General features: G+C 37.6%; 1 protein-coding gene and 1 long non-coding RNA gene across 19 annotated transcripts in view; one reads left to right on the forward strand and one right to left on the reverse strand.

Moving 5' to 3' along the window:
- Positions 1 to 18,340, forward strand: part of FHIT (fragile histidine triad diadenosine triphosphatase) — a 1,386,045-nt gene that overhangs the window by 742,591 nt on the left and 625,114 nt on the right. The gene's annotated exons all lie outside the window — the stretch shown is intronic.
- Positions 153 to 18,340, reverse strand: part of LOC140610065 (uncharacterized) — a 63,851-nt gene continuing 45,663 nt past the window's right edge. The window contains exon 4 of one of the 2 annotated variants that reach the window (XR_012011845.1): positions 153 to 2,235. This is a non-coding gene — a long non-coding RNA (uncharacterized lncRNA). Of the gene's footprint in view, positions 2,236 to 11,481; positions 11,802 to 18,340 lie in introns of those variants that run through there. The other variant, XR_012011844.1, reaches the window with a different exon arrangement.

The raw sequence follows: 18,340 nt of genomic DNA on the forward strand, positions 1-18,340 counted from the left end.
TATTAGCTGTTTTTCAAATGGCATCGTGGCTCAGACCTTTCTTTTGAATTCTGCCTTTTACACTGCTTTCTGAATAGTTCTGCCCCTCTGTGCTACTCACACTTTACATGTGACTCCTCCAAGGAGCAGATTCTATTTTTGACCTTTCCCACCTCTATTGTCTTAAACTATCACCCACCTTCAGGTTTATGCAGTGATCTTTGAATACTTGGGAGTAGGCCACCTTCCCACATTTCTGGAATAACTGAGTCCTATATGTTCTCATAACCTCTTTACTTCCATCTCTATGTCTGGGGCCACCAGAGATAGAAATGGAAATCTGAGACACCCCCTTCAGGACTCAGTACAGTTTAAGTGATGATGATGATGATGATGATGATGATAGTGGTATGGTTAATGTTTATTAAGCTCTTACTTTGTGCCTAAAACTCTTCCAAGCATATATAACATGTATTGCTTTATTAAATCCTTACCATAGTTTTCTGACACAAGTACTATTTCCTCCTCAGAGCTGAGAAAATTCGGGCTCAAAGATGTTAAAAGACCTGCAGAAAGTCTTGGTACTTAGTCTTGGAACCCAGCCGGTGTGACTCAGGTGCTTGTATACATAATGACCCTCCACAGCTTCCTTTGCTTTTCCCCTTCCTTGCCAATTGCTCTCTGCTTCCGATGCCAGTCCTCTTCAGTTTGGGCACCACTGCTGCCAGATTACCATAGTAGTAATAGTGCAGTTACCCAAGCTTAAGTGGGCATATGAATATGCTGAAATTACATGTGGAGTGGGTTGATTAGTTTTTCAAACAAGCTAAGAGCTGTTTCTTGGATAATGTCCCAGAAGCTCCTTGAGTTGGCATTCAAGGCTCTCTTCAGTTACTCTGCAGTCAGTTCTTTCTGGGCTTTCTCACAATATGCCCCATTCCTATACCTCTCTCCCAGTCAGAACTTTCCATTTACTATTGCTCTTGACTTATACATCTGTCCCCCACCTTCACTCCTGAAGCTTTGCCTACACCACTACTATAACCTCAGAGACCCCCAATCCCTCATCCCCATTTTCTTTCCTGTCCATTCTTCAAAGTTTACCCCATGTCCCACCTCCTTTTGATATCTACATTGATGACTCTAGGCTGGTAATGAGAGGACTTTCCTTTAACTACGACAGAACACAAAACAGATGCTAACTCAGAGGCCCACAGGAGCCCCCTCAGGATATTACAGAGTGAGGTTAGCCCATCATTGATGTAGGGGTTAACAGCCCATGTTGCCAGGTGGCCTAGGTTTTTCAAAGATATATAAATTAAATATTGAAATGCAATCTCATAAATGTTTAACACTGGAAAATAAATGAAAAAAGATTATCAGGGGGCAAACAAAATTTGTTTAGAGGCAGCCACCAGGTTTTGACTTGTGCTGAGGAGTATATTGTCCACATTTATTAATTAACAGTTACTCTTACTGTCTGCTAGATGGAATTATCTTTCTATTTGCTCAGAGTTTCCAAAGTTGTTTGGAGGAAACTGACCTTCAGTTGTTTCTTTTGTTATATATTTTCCCACAATAATGAGTACAGAAAATTTTAGAAAGATAATAAATGTCATGTGATCAATGTATTCATTGTACTGCATTGATCATACATGATACCTTATTTGGGTGCCACCTTCTTCACAAAAGTTATTAGAATTTAAAAATATAACTATTCAGGTAAGACAGTAGTCAAAAGTTAAAAAAGCATTTGGCTTAAAACACACATTTCAATACTTATTGTAGTAAATTATTAGGCAACCACTTAATTGCAAGTGTTTTGTGAAAAGTTAGGATTCTCTAACTAGAGAAAATTGGACTGAGTGCTTTTCCTCTTTTTAATATTAGAAATGCAGATTGAAAATAAGCTTTTCAAAAAAACTGACTATCCATATATTGTTATTAAGGTAAACTGAAATTATTTTCATTTGGCAGTTTTGAAGCAAGTAAGTGAATGAAATTTGCAGTTGATGACTTGTAATTACATCGATTTTCATTTTCCTTCGTGGGTATTCTTCAAAGTGACAATGCTTAGAGCAAATGTCACTTTATCAACAACAGCTTTGCAGCACCCTAATTGCAGCAGACAGATATACTGTGAGAACGTGTGAACAGTGATCTCAGAGGAGCAGATAAAAGTCTCTGCCAACCATTAGGGCTGGTCAACCATCCAATTTGGCTCCAAATCCCCAAGAACTTGTGCAGTGCTTGACTCTAGTTAACAGAAAAAAAAAAAAAAATGTCAGTGGGTAGTGGTGGTGGACAACATAGGACTCAAGGAAAAAAGGAGCTGACAATCCGTCAAACAAGAAATGTTTTTCTGACAGGTGTATTGTATATAGAGAATACATAATGAAAGAAGTGCCAGTAATTAAAATATGGTTACTTCAGTGAATGATTGCTTGAAGTATGGTTGCATGGTAAAGACCTCATTATAGACCATACTTGGCATGAAAATATACTTATGTTAAGGGGTAATTAATTTGCTCTCAGATGTGGAGTGATTTGGTCACCTGCATCGGACAAGTCCAATCCAGAAACAAAGATATTTACTCTCCTAGCATTTTAAAATCTGCCAGGCCAGACACTCATTTTAGAAGCTGTTAGGTGGTTGCAATTTGGAAATTATGAGCAGAAAGCTGATATGTGAGGACAGATGACAGTATGAAGAATTATAGACAGAATGTGCCTCTGGATTTTACTGAAGCAAGATGCCTCACGATGCAGTTTCTATCTTCATTTTGACCATGAGTCTTCAGAGAGAACATTACCTAAAACTTTCAGTAAATATCAGCCATTCTCAAACTTTAACATAGATCAGAATTACTTCGAAGGCTTAATAAGATCCCAGGCAGTTGGGCCCCAGCCGCAGAGTTTGGGATGCAGTTGGTCTAGGATAGGGCCTGAGGTTGAGCATTTCTGACATGCTCCCAAGTGGTGCTAATGTTGCTGGTCTAGAGACCACACTTTGCTAACCATGTGTTTAGAACACCAATTAGTGAATGCAAATGAATTACTAAATTGAGTGCCTTCATGGGGGACATACTATTCTGGTGCAAGAGAAATTAGGGTAATTCTTAGAAAATTTGCCATGCAAATAACACCAAGATCACAGAACACAGCCAGAGCGGTACTGCAGGGAAGGTAAGAGTCTGTGTTAAGACGATGTGGGTTCTAGGAAAGAATATTTTCCCCGTAGTAACTTTGTGATGGTAAAGTAAGTTACTGAGCCCCTCTGTGTCTTGGTCCTCTTCTGTCAAATGTAGCTGTCGGTATAGTCTCTATACCTTGAAATTGGGGTTTTCCAGGAAAGGATACATGAAGAACTTGGAGCACAAGAGTTGGCACGTGGGGAGGAATGTCTTACTGCATGACAATGTCAATACTAGGCCAAAGGGAAGTCATTACTTGTGGGTGCATGCATGCCTTAGTCTGGACCACTATAACAAAATATTGCAGATTAAGTAGCTCATAAACAACAATAATTGATTTCTCACAGTTTCCAGAGACTTCTGGAACATCAGACTTCTAGTCTGAAATCAAGGTGGCAACATGGCTAGATAAAGGCCATCTTCTGGATTGCAAACTTCTCATGGTATCTTCACATGGCAAGAGGGGCTAGGGAAGATCTCTGCAAGATCTCGTTTATAAGAGCATTCATCTCTTTCATGGGTCTCCCCTCTCATGGCCTAATCACCTGCCAAATGCTTCACTTTCTAACACCATGAGAGTCTGAGGGTACAGATGGGAATTTTGTGGGCACACACTGAGACCACAGTAATACCTGTGGGAGAGATTGAGAGTTACACTTGTTTTTGAGATCCAGGTGTCAGTGTTGAGACTCCTTAGCTTAGGAGGCTTGTCTTGTGCAGAAAGCTAACTGAGGTGGAGTTCTTTGTCATGTCAATACCATTAGTGTGCTTATTTCAGGTTTGATCTCAGATGTGATTAGGGATATTTCACATGAGATTGTTGACCATGCATATGGTGTGTTAATGGATGCAGTAGCTGCAGTGACAGGTGGTGACACTGATGATGTGTGAGAGAGATGGACACAGACAAAAGATGAAGGTGGAGAAATAAGAGATGAGGATGGGGGAGGTCAGAGACAGGAAGGTGAGAGAAAACTGGGAATCCAGGGCTATTATTGCATCAAAATACCTTCAAATTAGGTTAAATGGAGTATTTTTAAGACTTCTTATCCTAATCTGTATGTATCCATTTATTCTGTAAGCCCTTAGGTGCCTACTGGGCGCTAGGAATTGTCCTCTCATATATTTTGAGTAGTTTGAGGAATTCTGTGTGCTCCTTTCTTAGGAAATATAATGGAGATGGGGGTGAACAAAACATAGTCCCTGCTCCTAGGGAGAATGCAGATTAATGGAAGAAGAATTGAAGAATATATAAGATACCCTTGTGCAAACAATATTACCAAGTATAGACTTTCTAGAACAGACCTAGTTAGAATTCTGCCTTCAATCCTAACTAGCCATGAGATCTTGAACACATCGTTTGTTCTCTATGAATCTTCAGTGTTCTCATGGATAGAATGGAGGTGGTTCTGCTTTAAAGAGCTGTTGGGGGATCCCTGGGTGGCGCAGCGGTTTGGCACCTGCCTTTGACCCAGGGCACGATCCTGGAGACCCGGGATCGAATCCCATGCCGGGCTCCCAGTGCATGGAGCCTGCTTCTCCCTCTGCCTGTGTCTCTGCCTCTCTCTCTCTCTCTGTGTAACTATTATAAATAAATAAAAATTAAAAAAAATAAAGAGCTGTTGGTGCATGTAAAAGACTCAGCAGGTGCCATTTATTGCATGGTTCACACAGTAGGCCCTTCGTTAATGAAAATGTGGGCTGCTTGGTCTATTGGGTGCTATTCTTTTGTAGGTTAGGGTACTGGCTTTTAGGCTTGGGTTTTCACCCATGTGTACAGAAGAAACTGCTTAGAGAAGAATCAAGAAGTGGAGTGTGAGGTCATGCCAGCTTGAAGGAACATTGCTCTTTACCAGAACACATGCAAACCTTCTTTTGTGGGTATATGAGAGAGCTAGCAAGGCAGTCAATGGGGTTCTATAGAAACAATGACAGAGCGCAGAAAGAGAAACGAGTGATGGGTATAATAATCATGGTTTTTTTGAAGATGTTATTTATTTACTTAGAAAATGAGAGAGAGAGAAAGCATGAGCAGAGGGAAGGGCAGAGGGAGAGAGATACTCAATCAGATTCCATGCTGAGCAGGAAGCTTGATGTGAGGTCTGATCCCATGACTCCAAGATTACAACCCAAGCCAAAATCAAGAGTCAGATGCCCAACTGACAGAGCCACCCAGGTGCCCCACATGAGTGCTTTTACAGACACTGAAGGGTAATGTTGCTCTCTTATAGTCCTTGCCCTATCATTATTGCTAAATTGTTTCATGGTCTCTTTAGTCCTTGAATGCCAGAAAGGTGATTGCTAACAAATACACAGCTCACACCTGGTGGTTGTGGATCTCTGGTTTCAGAGTATGGCTATTGGATGGTAATCAGACAAAGGAACAGTAGGGAGGTGATGAGAAGGTGAGGAAGGAGGGAATTTCCTGGAGCCAGAGGAGACCAGTGAACATGGTATCTGGAGTTACACTGCCAGGGCTTGAATCCTGGCTGTGCCACTTGCTCTCTATGTGCCTCTGGCCATGTTACTCTGCTTCTTGCCTCAGTTCCTCATAATTAACACATGGCAGAGTTAGTTTGTATCTAGCACTCAGAGCATTGCCTGCTATGTAGTTACCACTGAAGGGTTACTTAATATTTTGTTATTTCACCTAAGGATATTCCTCCCAACTTCTGGCAGATTCCCTAGGGCACTGAATAAATGCAATTTTGACCTCTTTTTTTCTCTTTTTTAAGATTTATTTATTTTGGAGAGAGAGAGAATGGTCATTAGGGGTGGGGGTAGAGGGAGAAGGAGAGCAACAATCTCCAACAGATTCCCCGCTGAGTGGAGCTGGATGCAGGCCTCGATCTCATGACCCTGAGATCATGACCTGAGCTGAAACCAAGTGTTGGACACTCGACCAACTGAGCCATCCAGGCAGCCCACAAGGTTGAGCTCCTAAAAGTAGTACCATATTATATGAATATTTAACTGGTAAGAATTCTATTATATATACTCTTAGGATAACTCACTAATATGTTACATATAATCATTCATGTGACTGTTGAGAGTTTTTTTTCCTTCTGCATTTTTATCTCTATGGTCATAAATTATCATAAAATGAAGCTTTCACATGAGATCCTTTTTACTTACTGTGTCTGATGGTATATCTTTATTACACTTAAGAATTGAATACACAAAGCTATATAAGCTATATTTTGTGGATGATTGATTTAAGACGTCCAAAGTTATTGAGGACTTGAAAGCTTCATCCACAGTGGATACTTCTCCACCTGGTAGTCACAAAACTTACTGCTGCCTTGTATTTTTAATATACCAGAGTAGATGTTTCTTACTTCTGTTGTATCCTAAATTGTGAAGTAGAGCCCAGTGTCAGATACCAGGGCTAGGCAAGGTGGTGGGCATATAGCAAATGTTATTTTGCATGCCTGTTTAAAATTGTACCAAGGGTCTGTTATGTTAGCAACTTACCTGTTCATTTTTCTTTCGTACAATAATAGGTTTTTGTTTAGAAGGCTCTGTCCATTACTGACTGAGCAATTAGAGCAAGATGAACATATTTAAAAGCTGTGTAGGGTAGAAGGAGGGTGACATTGCGCAAAATTAGACTTCTGGCAATAGGTTTTCATTTAAATGATTTTTTTTTTTTTTTTTTTTTACTATCCTATAAATACCTGCTAGCTTTGTTCATCTCTCAGTGTTTATCTTTTAAGTTTTTTTTTTTTTTTAATTTTTATTTATTCATGATAGGGACACAGTGAGAGAGAGAGAGGCAGAGACACAGGCAGAGGGAGAAGCAGGCTCCATGCACTGGGAGCCTGACGTGGGATTCGATCCCGGATCTCCAGGATCGCGCCCTGGGCCAAAGGCAGGCGCCAAACCGCTGTGCCACCCAGGGATCCCTCAAACAGTGTTTATCTTAAAGCATGTGTGTACTTCCCCCCACATTTAAACAGCAAGTTTGTTCCATATTTAAACAATCATGTATTTGTTGAGTGTGCTGAGGGCCTACCATGGCTCAAAGTCGTGGTTTTTATTTTTAGGTTTTATAATTATGTTCTATAATGGTTCAACATGGAGCTAGCCCTTGACAGTTTCTATGTAAGTGAAAGACTGCTTCATCCTTGCACATTTTGATATTTCCCACTACAGTATCAGCATGTAAGCATCAAATATTGGTCCTTTCTTCTTTCCCAAATGGGAAGCTTGAGATTCCTTCTGGAACATTTAATTCATATTTTCAAGATAAAAATATCATGTCAAATACACCACAACTTCTGTGCCAGATAGTAACTATTTTGGAACATTTCTATTTATTCAATCAAGGCAAGTCTTTTATGAAATAATTGACTTGAAAATTCAGAGGCAAAGTGAGTTGTTGGAGGTAACAATATTTGTATGCCATCACTTATTTTCTCAGTAGTACTTTAAATTATTGTATTCAACTATTGCTAAGAAGGTTTGAGACCTACTTTTAAAGTACATGTGTTTTCTTTTGCAATTGAAGACGTGATACTTGGCATTTTCTTTTATTAATAATGTTAACAAAGACTAAAGGAAAAGATAGTTATAACAGGTGGACACAGCATTTTTTTCAGGTTTTATAATCTACCTGTAGAAAACACTGAGAAATATATATATATTTTTTAAATTTTTATTTATGATAGAGAGAGAGAGGCAGAGACACAGGCAGAGGGAGAAGCAGGCTCCATGTAGGGAGCCCGACGTGGGATTCGATCCCGGGTCTTCAGGATCGCGCCCTGGGCCAAAGGCAGGCGCCAAACCGCTGTGCCACCCAGGGATCCCAACACTGAGAAATATTGACTCTCATCCTGTGTGCCTATGTGTATGCCCATGAATGAGCAGTACATGGTAATCAAGTGACAAAGCAAGACAGGGACACTGATAAGCTATTACAGGCTAACTACTGTGTGTTTACTTTTACTTTTCTGTAGTACATGGGAAAGAAACATGCATTACCATGCCCTTGCGTATCCCAAACCCTTAGTTCAACTTTCTCAAAGATAAGGAACAACTTAATGCCACTTAATTCCACTTTGTGCTATGATTTCTGTTGTAAATTCTATCTTTTAGAAGTATGAAAGTTATTATTAAATAATAGTACCTATAGAATTGAAAGGAAAAAAAACTATCTTCAGAATTATTAGGCAATTTTGACATAAGGGTTTTCCAGAAAATACTTAGCATTATAAAGATGGTCACATTCTACTTTTTTATAATTAATGTCTTTTTGACAGTGAGAACTTGATCCAACAATATTTAAATGCTGAAGGTAGATTAAAAAGAAAATTACTCTATTAGTCCAGGAGATAAAATGAATAAGGATTGAACAAATAACAAAATAGCCTATGTTGAATAATATTATTTTTACTAATAGATGTACCTCTTCACACTCTACACATTAATTGTGCCTTTGTTTAAGCTTGAATTCTGTGAATGGACAGAAGACATTTTATTATTATTATTATTATTATTATTATTATTATTATTATATTTTAAGCAGCTCATATCCATGCAGATTGTAAGTCTTTGAATAATCAAGTAAGTGGTAGTGATCATACATAGCTTTAGGTTATGATTTTTAAAGTCAGAATTACCGACATTTGGGGCTAGATAATTCTTTGTTGTGAGGGGACTGCCCTGTGTATTGTAGGACGTTTAGATCATCTCTAACCTGATTCCATTAGATGCCAGTAGCATCTTCACCCCCAATTGTGAAAACTGAAAGTAATAAGAGACATTACCAAATACCCCAAGGTATGGGAGAGGGGCAAGATTGTCCTTGGGTGGAGAAACACTGCTTTAGGGATGAGGGACATGAATAGCTAATTCGAATTTTCAGTGCTTTCTCTTTTATTATCAATCATAGCCATGACTGGCAGGTCATTAAGATTGTTAAAGGCTGAAATCTCACTCAGTGGTTGTAGCCGAAGTAAACTGCATCACTTTGTCCTTGTTGAAGCTCTAGGAAATTTACTGGAAAGTAAGCACAAAAAGAGATCCCTTGTTCCTACTTACTTTTCTATCAGTATGCATTCTTATTCCTCTGTTTTCAGTGCCAGTTCATTTTAGTAATGCAACTCAAATGGTTTAGAATTGCAGTAGATAATGGATAATCTACCTACTAAGTAGAGTCCATTTCTTCCTAGTGAATGAAAATGCAAAATGAGAAATGTCACTATAGATGCCTGTGCACTGCTGAATTTGATTTGACAAGCTAATCATGACATCAGCAAGAGGTCTGTGGAAGGTAAAGGTGGTGTAGCAGGGAGTAGAGGCAGAGTCCAGGGAAGATGATTGCTAATGATAGCTAGAGGCCTGATTTTTCATTCTCTGCCTAATTCCAAATGCATGTTGTGCTTGCTTGATGTGCCTGTCATTTAGAAATTTAGACTAGACCAGATGCTGCATTTGAAATGTTGTACACAGTTCTGTTTGGTTTACCAAAGGCCTGTTGGAGTCAGAGTATCCAAAAATGATTTCTAAGTGAAGGGAACATCTCTGATTAGATTGAGTTCCATCAGGGAAGAGTATGGACTCTAGATTGAAGCCATTAACAGTGACTCAATTGTTTACTTAACAAAAGAGAGAGAGAGAAAGAAATGATACTCAGAGGATAAGGTTTTCATGAAGGTAAATAGACATTTTAAAAATTGCATTGCTATTATCTGTATCACCAATTTGTATTTTCTGACTTTACTAATAAGACTGGTCTGTTTGGGACTAGGATCTAGATTGTGAACAGAGAAGATGTCAAAGACTTATTTAACTCTGAGTGCCTGGGGGGAGTGACTCCTCTCATGCCTTTTCTGAAATGGCATATTGAAAGACATGGAAGACATGGGTTATTTCCAAGATGTGGTGCCTGTTGGCTTTAGATACTTGGCAGTGGGTTATTGATATTGATGCTAATCGAAGGTCTTAGGAAGTGTACTTGGCATATGGAGCTACCAGTCCTCATTTCTATGTCCCAGAGAGACTTCACTATTACGCTGCATTTTTTTTTACTCTTCCAAGATGCTGGTTCAAATTGACCAGTGTTGGTATATGAGCCCAAATCCAAAGGCTGGTCTTGATTTAAACCCTGGTCAAGGTTACAAGTTGGGAATTGTTACTCTAGGCCAGAGCCAAACTGTATTTGTGCTGCCTCATATGGTAGCTAATGAAATGTGGCCATTGAAAACTTGAAATATGGTGAGTTGACTATGGAATGCAAATATGCATTTCATTATTTAATTAAATTAAAAAAATTTACTTAATTAAATGTCAATAACCACTGTAGCTACCAGGTATGATGTTGGACAACACAGCTCTTGCCTTTGAGAAACATTTACTGAGGTACTATTTCGGACCTGAGATTATGGTCACTCTGGTTCTTCCAAATAGACCATACTGACAGTAACGGCACTTACCACAATTATCATAGCCTCAAATCCTTAGTGTAGTCACCTGGACAGAGCCAAAAGAATGGTCGTATGTGTAAGCAATCCTAGTGAGTTATGATTGTTGAAGTCTGATTTCTAGAGGCCTAATGTTAAACAGAGATATCTCTGATACTGGAGATGGGGAGTCACTGCAAACAAATATCTTGAAACCTGCTCTCAACTATTCTGTGAAATTATGTCTATACATTGGAATAGATCTTGGGTTTTTGTTGTTCTGTGTATACCATTTTTTTTTTCCTTCATATTACCTGCTAAGCATTTAGCATACCTCTGCTAAACTGAAGAACCACTTTTGGGACCAGTCACAGGGACCAAAGTGTCGGGTAGTATAGAGTCATTTATGTATGACCTGAAATAGCAAGGTGTTCTCCATGAACTATTTTGTTATATGATAAATCATGGAGTTTCAGAAGATGCTAGATCCTTGGTTATGACAGTAAAAACCAGGAACCATTCTGTGTGATGGCTCTTTTGATAGGCAATTGCCAACTTGCTGGCCTGGTGGCCCTGGGAAGTGACTCAAGCTTATAAATGCTTTGGAGTTTATAAAGCTTGGACCAAGACATTGCCAGTCCTCTGTTCTGTGGTGGATAACACACACTGAACAAAATTACCTAAGAAACCTCCATCCATATCTGTCTTATCAGGTCAAAAGGCCCATACTGGTAGTGATAATAACTGACATTTGACTTGTTTTTCTAATGTGTCTGAAAAAGTGGAAAATATTTACATAGCAAGAGAATTAAGCTTTGACATGTATGGAAGCCTTGAAGATAGTCACAGTAGCACTCCTCTTTTTTTTTTTTTTTTTTAAGATTTATTTATTTAAAAGAGAGAGAGTGAGCAAGCAGGGGGAGAGGCTGAAGGAGAGTGGGAGAGAGAATCTCAAGCAGACTCCCTGCTGAGTAGGGAGCCCAATACAGGGCTCCATTCTGTGACCCTGAGATCGTGACCTGAGCCAAAATCGAGAGTTCGACGCTTAATGACTGAGCCACCGAGGCACATCTCTCCATAGTACTCCTCTAAAAGCCTTTTGAAAATTAAAAAAAAAATTTTTTCCAAAAAAAAAAAAAAAAAAAAATTTTTTTTTTCCTTTTATTCTCTTTTTCCAAGGAAGTTGCAAAGTCTTGAGAAGTTACCCTGAGTCACAGCATTCTCCCTAAAAAATGAAAAGAAGAGAACTGAACTCTTAGGGGTGCTATGAGACATAAGAAGATAATAAATACATAGATTCAGCATCATGTGTAGACCACAAAAATTGCTTCATAAATTATAGGTACTGTTATTGATGCTGCTGCTGTTGTGTATCTTAAAGGTTATACATTAAATAAGATAGAGTATTGTAAATCCAAATACACAAAGGCCTAGAAATGCTATTGGTAAAGGGATTTGAGGGGTAGGTGTTTCTTTTCCCCATACTGGGGATTCTTTTGCAATACAAATCAATCTCCTTTAATTTCATTTGTTTTGTAAATTAAGAGTTTCCTCAACCAGGTGTTCTGAAAGCTGGGCCCATTCTCTACCTCTCAAAAATGGCTCTCTGAAGCTTACCAGATGGTTTATTGTGACAACAAATAGGCGTATCTTTAAAGATATTGTCCAATTATACATAATCATGCTCTAGTAACTTAAAAATACTTATGGTAATTCTTTTTTTATTGATGAGCTGCTCTGAATGCTAGAATAAATAGCATGTTAATCTAACTCTTGTCCAACCAGCAGTACTCAGTTTTCTAGTTATGGAAGGAAAATAGTTGAAGTGTTGACATTAATTTAAGTTGAAGTGTTAGTGTTATGAAAATACAGTTCCCTGAGATAAATGACATGTTCTGTATTTTCATATTTAATTAGTGTCCCAAATTTTCTACATTGATATCCACAGTGTTTGAATTAACTAGGTAACTCTTTTAGTTATTCATTTACTTAAAGTGACATTTTAGAGGAATTTTGATTAATTTGACCTATTTCATCTAGGAAGTTGGATTCTGATTGTAAGAATTATCTGGGAAAAATGCTTTTCTTTTTGAGCAGAAGGACACATTTAATTTTAAAATGAAATATATTCCCTATGGTCTTAGGGAGCCTGTGCATTAATGTAGAAATTGATATTAGGATAAAATCTTAAACAATTAGGGGTAAGTATCTAAAACTCAATTAACCTTTAACAGTTCACCCTATAGCCAAAGCATGCTCTCATTTTCACTGCTGTGGGATTAAATGGATTCTATGTCATTGTAGAACCAGACAAAAGTCAAACTCTGCAAGACCAGTTTTAGCCAGGGCACATTTGCAATTCTCCAAGGATTGGGGATATATAGCACTTACTTGATTTGTAGTGCTTTCAATATGTAATATTCTCCTTCCTGTTGGTGCTTTATTTTTATGAATCTATGCTGAATCTACCTTCAAGTTATTTTTGTGATAATGAAATGAACTTCCCGGTCTGGGCTTTGAGGTTCAGATTCTTATAACAATGACCATGATCTCCACATTACTTGCATAGTCAGTGACTCTGAAGGTCAGACATTGCTGAAGATATCCAAAGATATTTTTCATTTTTTAGAAGACAAAAAAGCCAAATGTCATACCCATCTTGAAATTACCTTAATAGTAAAATAATTTGATCATTTTAGTTTGACATGTTAAATCTGTGTAGGGTGTTCTGTGCTTTTTGACAAATAACTTCCCTGCTTAAATTATTGCTCAATGATAATAGGACTTGGCAGAAATTTCTTAGTATTTCAACCTCCAAATGATTAATTTAAATGTCTATACCTATTTTGAGCAGAGATGTGAAAGTGCCACAGGTGCCCTGATGGTCTTGGTTGTAACCTTTCCCTTGTAGGCCTTCTGAAAATGTAGGTACACACTGGAAGAAGAACACTGACACAAATCATAGCTGCATGCTTTTCCATCACTCTTTATACTGAGATTTTGTGGGTTGATACGATGGATTTTAGAATAATGGTCTCCATATTTAAAATATCTGCATTTACTGTATTATGCTAATATAATTTTCTTTCATTTTCAGCATTGACAAAGAATAACTATTGAGCATTTGTGTCTGGAGAAGTTAACATATTTCAAACGATTTAAGAAAATTAGCTACCATGACTAAAGATAAAGTGTTCATTTAAACTAGGGAGGACAGCTTCTTGGAGTCAACTTTATCCGACATCCTGAGCTAAGTTGTGAATTTGTTTTGCATTGAATTTTTTTCTTTTGCAGAGGAGTGCCATCGTTTTCACAGCCAGAACAGATTTTAGAGCAAAATAGAAGACTTTTCTGAAGGCAGCTGTGTTTGTGTGTGTGTGTCTTGTGTGTATGTGTGTGTTTAGGAAAAATCTGAAGCAAACACATTTCCCACAGTTTTTGATAATTTTTGGTACCACTTTATGGACTTTATCAGAAAGTTCTCACCTTGTAAACAGCTAGTATTCCAAGTTTCTTACATCAACCTTTGGTACTCACATATCCAACAGATTAACATCTGATATTATATGATTAAAATAATGAAAGGTTTTATTTAAAAAGTAAGTCACTCAGTCAACAGCTCTTTGAGTTGCCAGTGTGTTTCAGGCATGAACTATCATAGTGGGATCAAGGCAGTTTTGATAGTTTAGTGGAGAAGATGGTCATTAGACAAATGATCATAAACACTATCTAACTGCAAATGCCACCAAGTGCTGCAAAGGAGACCCAATACTAATGAAGCACAAGACTGGAGACTTTGTCCTGCTGTGATTTTGTATGGTAACCACTAGCCACATATGGCTATTTCCAATTTATATTTTTTATTTCAAAACAAAATTTTACTTTATTTAATTAAATTAAAATAAAATAAAATTTGAAGTTCCCTCCTTCAGTCATACCGTCACATTTCAAATACTCAGTGGTCACATAAGGCGACCCTGTTGGACAATAACAGATCTGAAACACTTCCATTACTGTGGAGAGTTATGTTGGACAGCATTATGGCTATAGGTTCTGGGAGGATCCCTCCGCAGAACAGATTTTTAAGCTTAGATATAATACCTGAGCAGGCAGTGACTCTATGAAAACTTAGGAAAAGGGGAAAAAAGTCCTGGCAGAGGGATGCTCCAGTATATGGAAATAACCTGGATTAAACTTGAGCTGTTGTGTTTGCAGGATGGTATTACTCCTATTCCATGCATGTCTGTTTTAAGTGATATGATAGTATCACTACTCAATCTTACTGCAAACATACAAAATGCAAGTCCATCTACTTAAGGATGGAGTTATGTTTAAAGACAAATAAATCTGACATCCAAAATAATGAAAAAACATTAAAAAATCTTTAATTTTTTTCTTCAAAAAGAACAAAGGGAGAATTCTTTTATAATAGAAATGAAATCATTTACCCTCTGTCTCTCCTTTGTTTTACTACCATACACCACTGCTACTCTTAAAGTCTCCTTGCTTCTTCCAGAATCCCAAAAGCCTTACAAGCTCTAACTAAGCTCTCAGCTCTTCATTACATGCATTAACTTGTCCTGTTCTTGATTTCCCCCCCATTCCCCCCACCCCCCATATCCTGTTATTTGGCTACTGGACAACAAAGAAACTGTAAGAGCTGATTCAGCAAGTAACAGTCTCTTCTCCTCAACATCCTTTTTTCAAAAAGACAGTGCCACACAACACACATCCCAATATTAAAAAAAAAAAAAAAAAATCTTAATGCTTATAGGAAAATTGATTTTGCTATTTGGTTTGAGCTCTGCAGGTTTTGGAATCAAGTTGTTACTTAAATATGAATAGTCTTTAGTTCCATGCTGGAATTCCTTTTATGTAAGTGTGATTACTTTGCCCAAGAGACTGTGTTGTAAAAAATCTAGTGTGTGAGTTTGTCTGAGTTTTTCATTTGCTTAGCACGCCGGAAGTAAGAAAGCTAGGATAGAAGACCCCGATGACCATATCTTTCAGTCTCCAAACTGTTATTATAACTCACATGGTCATGGTTTTTTCTTTTTTTAAGATTTTATTTATTTATTCATGAGAGACACAGAGAGAGAGAGAGAGAGAGAGAGAGGCAGAGACCCAGGCAGAGGGAGAAGCAGGCTCCATGCAGGGAGCCTGACGTAGAACTCGATCCCGGGTCTCCAGGATTACATACACCCTGGGCTGAAGGCGGCACTAAACCGCTGAGCCACCCGGGCTGCCCTGGTCATGGTTTTTTTTTTTTTTTTTTGTTTTGTTTTTTGGTCATGGTTTTTTGTAAAAGATGTGCTATCACTAAATTGAGCACTTTGAGTCTAGTTCAGAGTAAAACTGAGTAAACCTTACAGAATTGGATTAACAGGTGAAGAAGTTAATTTTGAATCAGTGGAAGCCCAAGTAATTGAGCATTCCTGAAGAATTAGATTATTTTCATTTCCAAAAACGAAATCTAGACTTTGTTGCTCAGCACACATTTTTAATAGGTGTTTTTAAATGATTAGATAAAAATTATTTATAATTAAGCTGAGTTGTCCCTTTGTTAAGTTACTAAAGGTTTAAAATTGACCTATTTATTGGGTAAATTCTTTTGTTTTAAATATCAGGCAGGGTCAGATTTTAATTATGTTTTACATATGAGAAAATAACTGGGATTCATGAGCATATTCCAGTATTGCATACATACCAAGAAGAAAGAAAACCATTACTTTTTTAAAAACCACATGTAATAATCCTAAAAAGAGATTTGCCTCTGAACTCCTATGATGGTGGCCTGTTTATTCTTTGATGACTCCCACAACATTCTGCCTTGTTCTCTGTACTGCAAACACACTGGCCTTCTTTCTCCTCAAATATGACACACTTCTTTCCATTTAGTGCTATCTGGAAATTTATCCAGTCCTCCTTATTCTTTGGGTCTTAGCTTAAATGTCACTTTCTCAGGTCATCCTGCTCTGATTCCATCCTTACACATTGTCCCCACCTATAGACTATGTTAGGTTGTCTTAATTATCTCCCTCGTGGCAATGATCATGATTGTAATCAGAGCACTATAAACTTAATTATAAAAGGAATATTTCTCTTCTTGCTAGACTAAAACCTCTTGAAGGCAAGGACAGGGTATAGACAGGTCATATTAGTAGTATCTCCAGCACCCAAAGCTGTGTCTGGCACATAAAAGGTATTTAGTATTTGTTGAATAAATTAACTTAATAAAATTTTGGAAACACTTGAAATTTTGATTTGATAGATCCTCTCTATTTGATTGTGAAACCCAGCACCAGCAAATTAAATTCCTCACTATTGACTTAAATCTTTGTCACCAGCCTAAGTCATTTGATTTCTACTTTAAATGTACTGAACTCAATATCAAAAGAAACTTTAATTTCAGAAGAAGTGCACTGATCATATCAGCCACCAAACATTTTTTAAGTCTGTAGGTAAGTAGGAGTCCCAGATAAGGAAGACAGACATCCTAAAACATATTGAGTACTGAAGATAAAAGAGGCAGCTTATTAAAAAGAGGTTAATGCATATTGAAGTAGATGTCACTAATTTCATATAATTTTGCTGTCAGGAAGTCAATAGCTTTGTTCATTGAAGAAGATGGACCAGAATTTGTCCTCATGACTCTCTTGGTCTTGGACCAACAATTTAGAATCCAAGTGTGAGCATGTGTTGGAGGTGGAGGAAAGAAAGGAGACAAAGAGGAGAAGTGAACAATTAAATAAGATGGAGATTGGGCGACGGGCACTGAGGTGGGCACTTGATGGGATGAGCACTGGGTGTTATTCTATATGTTGGCAAATTGAACACCAATAAAATATAAATTTATAAAAATAAATAAATAAATAAAAAGATGGAGATAAGCAAAGGGACTCATGACATTAAGTCTATCATTTGACATAATGTTCCAAATAGCTAAGTTATGGATGTGCCACAATCCTAGATTAATCCCCCACTAATGTTTTATAGGGTTAAGTATTTCTGAGAGAAAGAAAATGGTGGTGGTGAAGGGGTGGTAGTCTCTGCTTAGGTAAGTTTGAAGGATTGGTTTAAGTAAAGTTTAATAGATCTCTTCTTTTTTTTTTTTTTACTTTTCGGAGAAGGAAGTAAAATATTTAGCAATTCCCAGTCTTGCTGAGCTGGAAAGAGCATTTTCAGGTCTTAAGCACTGGCAGCTCTACTAACACCTCTGATACATTCAGAAAAAGTTAGATGAAGCACTTAAGCCATTCTGGAACCTCCACCAGGCAGTGATCATGTCATGTTCTCTCTTGACAACTCATAAGCTCAAAGGGCCGATGGTATAAAAATAAAGGAATTATCACTTGCAGGGCCTTGACAGTTTTTACATAATCATGAGGATCCCATTGTGAAAAGAAAGTAGAGTATTAATGGAATAGTTAAAGAATCGTACCTTTCACTTACCTGTTTGATAAACATTTTGAATTAAAAAAAAAAAATCCACCAAATCTAGATTGTTTGCAAATAACCATTGCTCTTCTCTTTTTTCCTCCTACACCCTGCTCCACCTTTGCAAATGATCATCAAATAACTTAATGAATGTTCATCTATCTGGAAGTATTTTTTACAATGTGTTTCAGAAATAGTGTTGCGATTTTATTATATTTTCTAAATTAAATTGTAGAAAAGAATGATAACTTTAATATTAGAAATTATTATTGCTTCTCATTCCAATAATACTGAAAAATAAAAGGCTCCGTAGCAATTGCTACCTTG

The sequence above is a fragment of the Canis lupus genome, chromosome 19 (genome assembly GCF_048164855.1).
Source record: "Canis lupus baileyi chromosome 19, mCanLup2.hap1, whole genome shotgun sequence".
Classification (NCBI taxonomy): domain Eukaryota; kingdom Metazoa; phylum Chordata; class Mammalia; order Carnivora; family Canidae; genus Canis; species Canis lupus.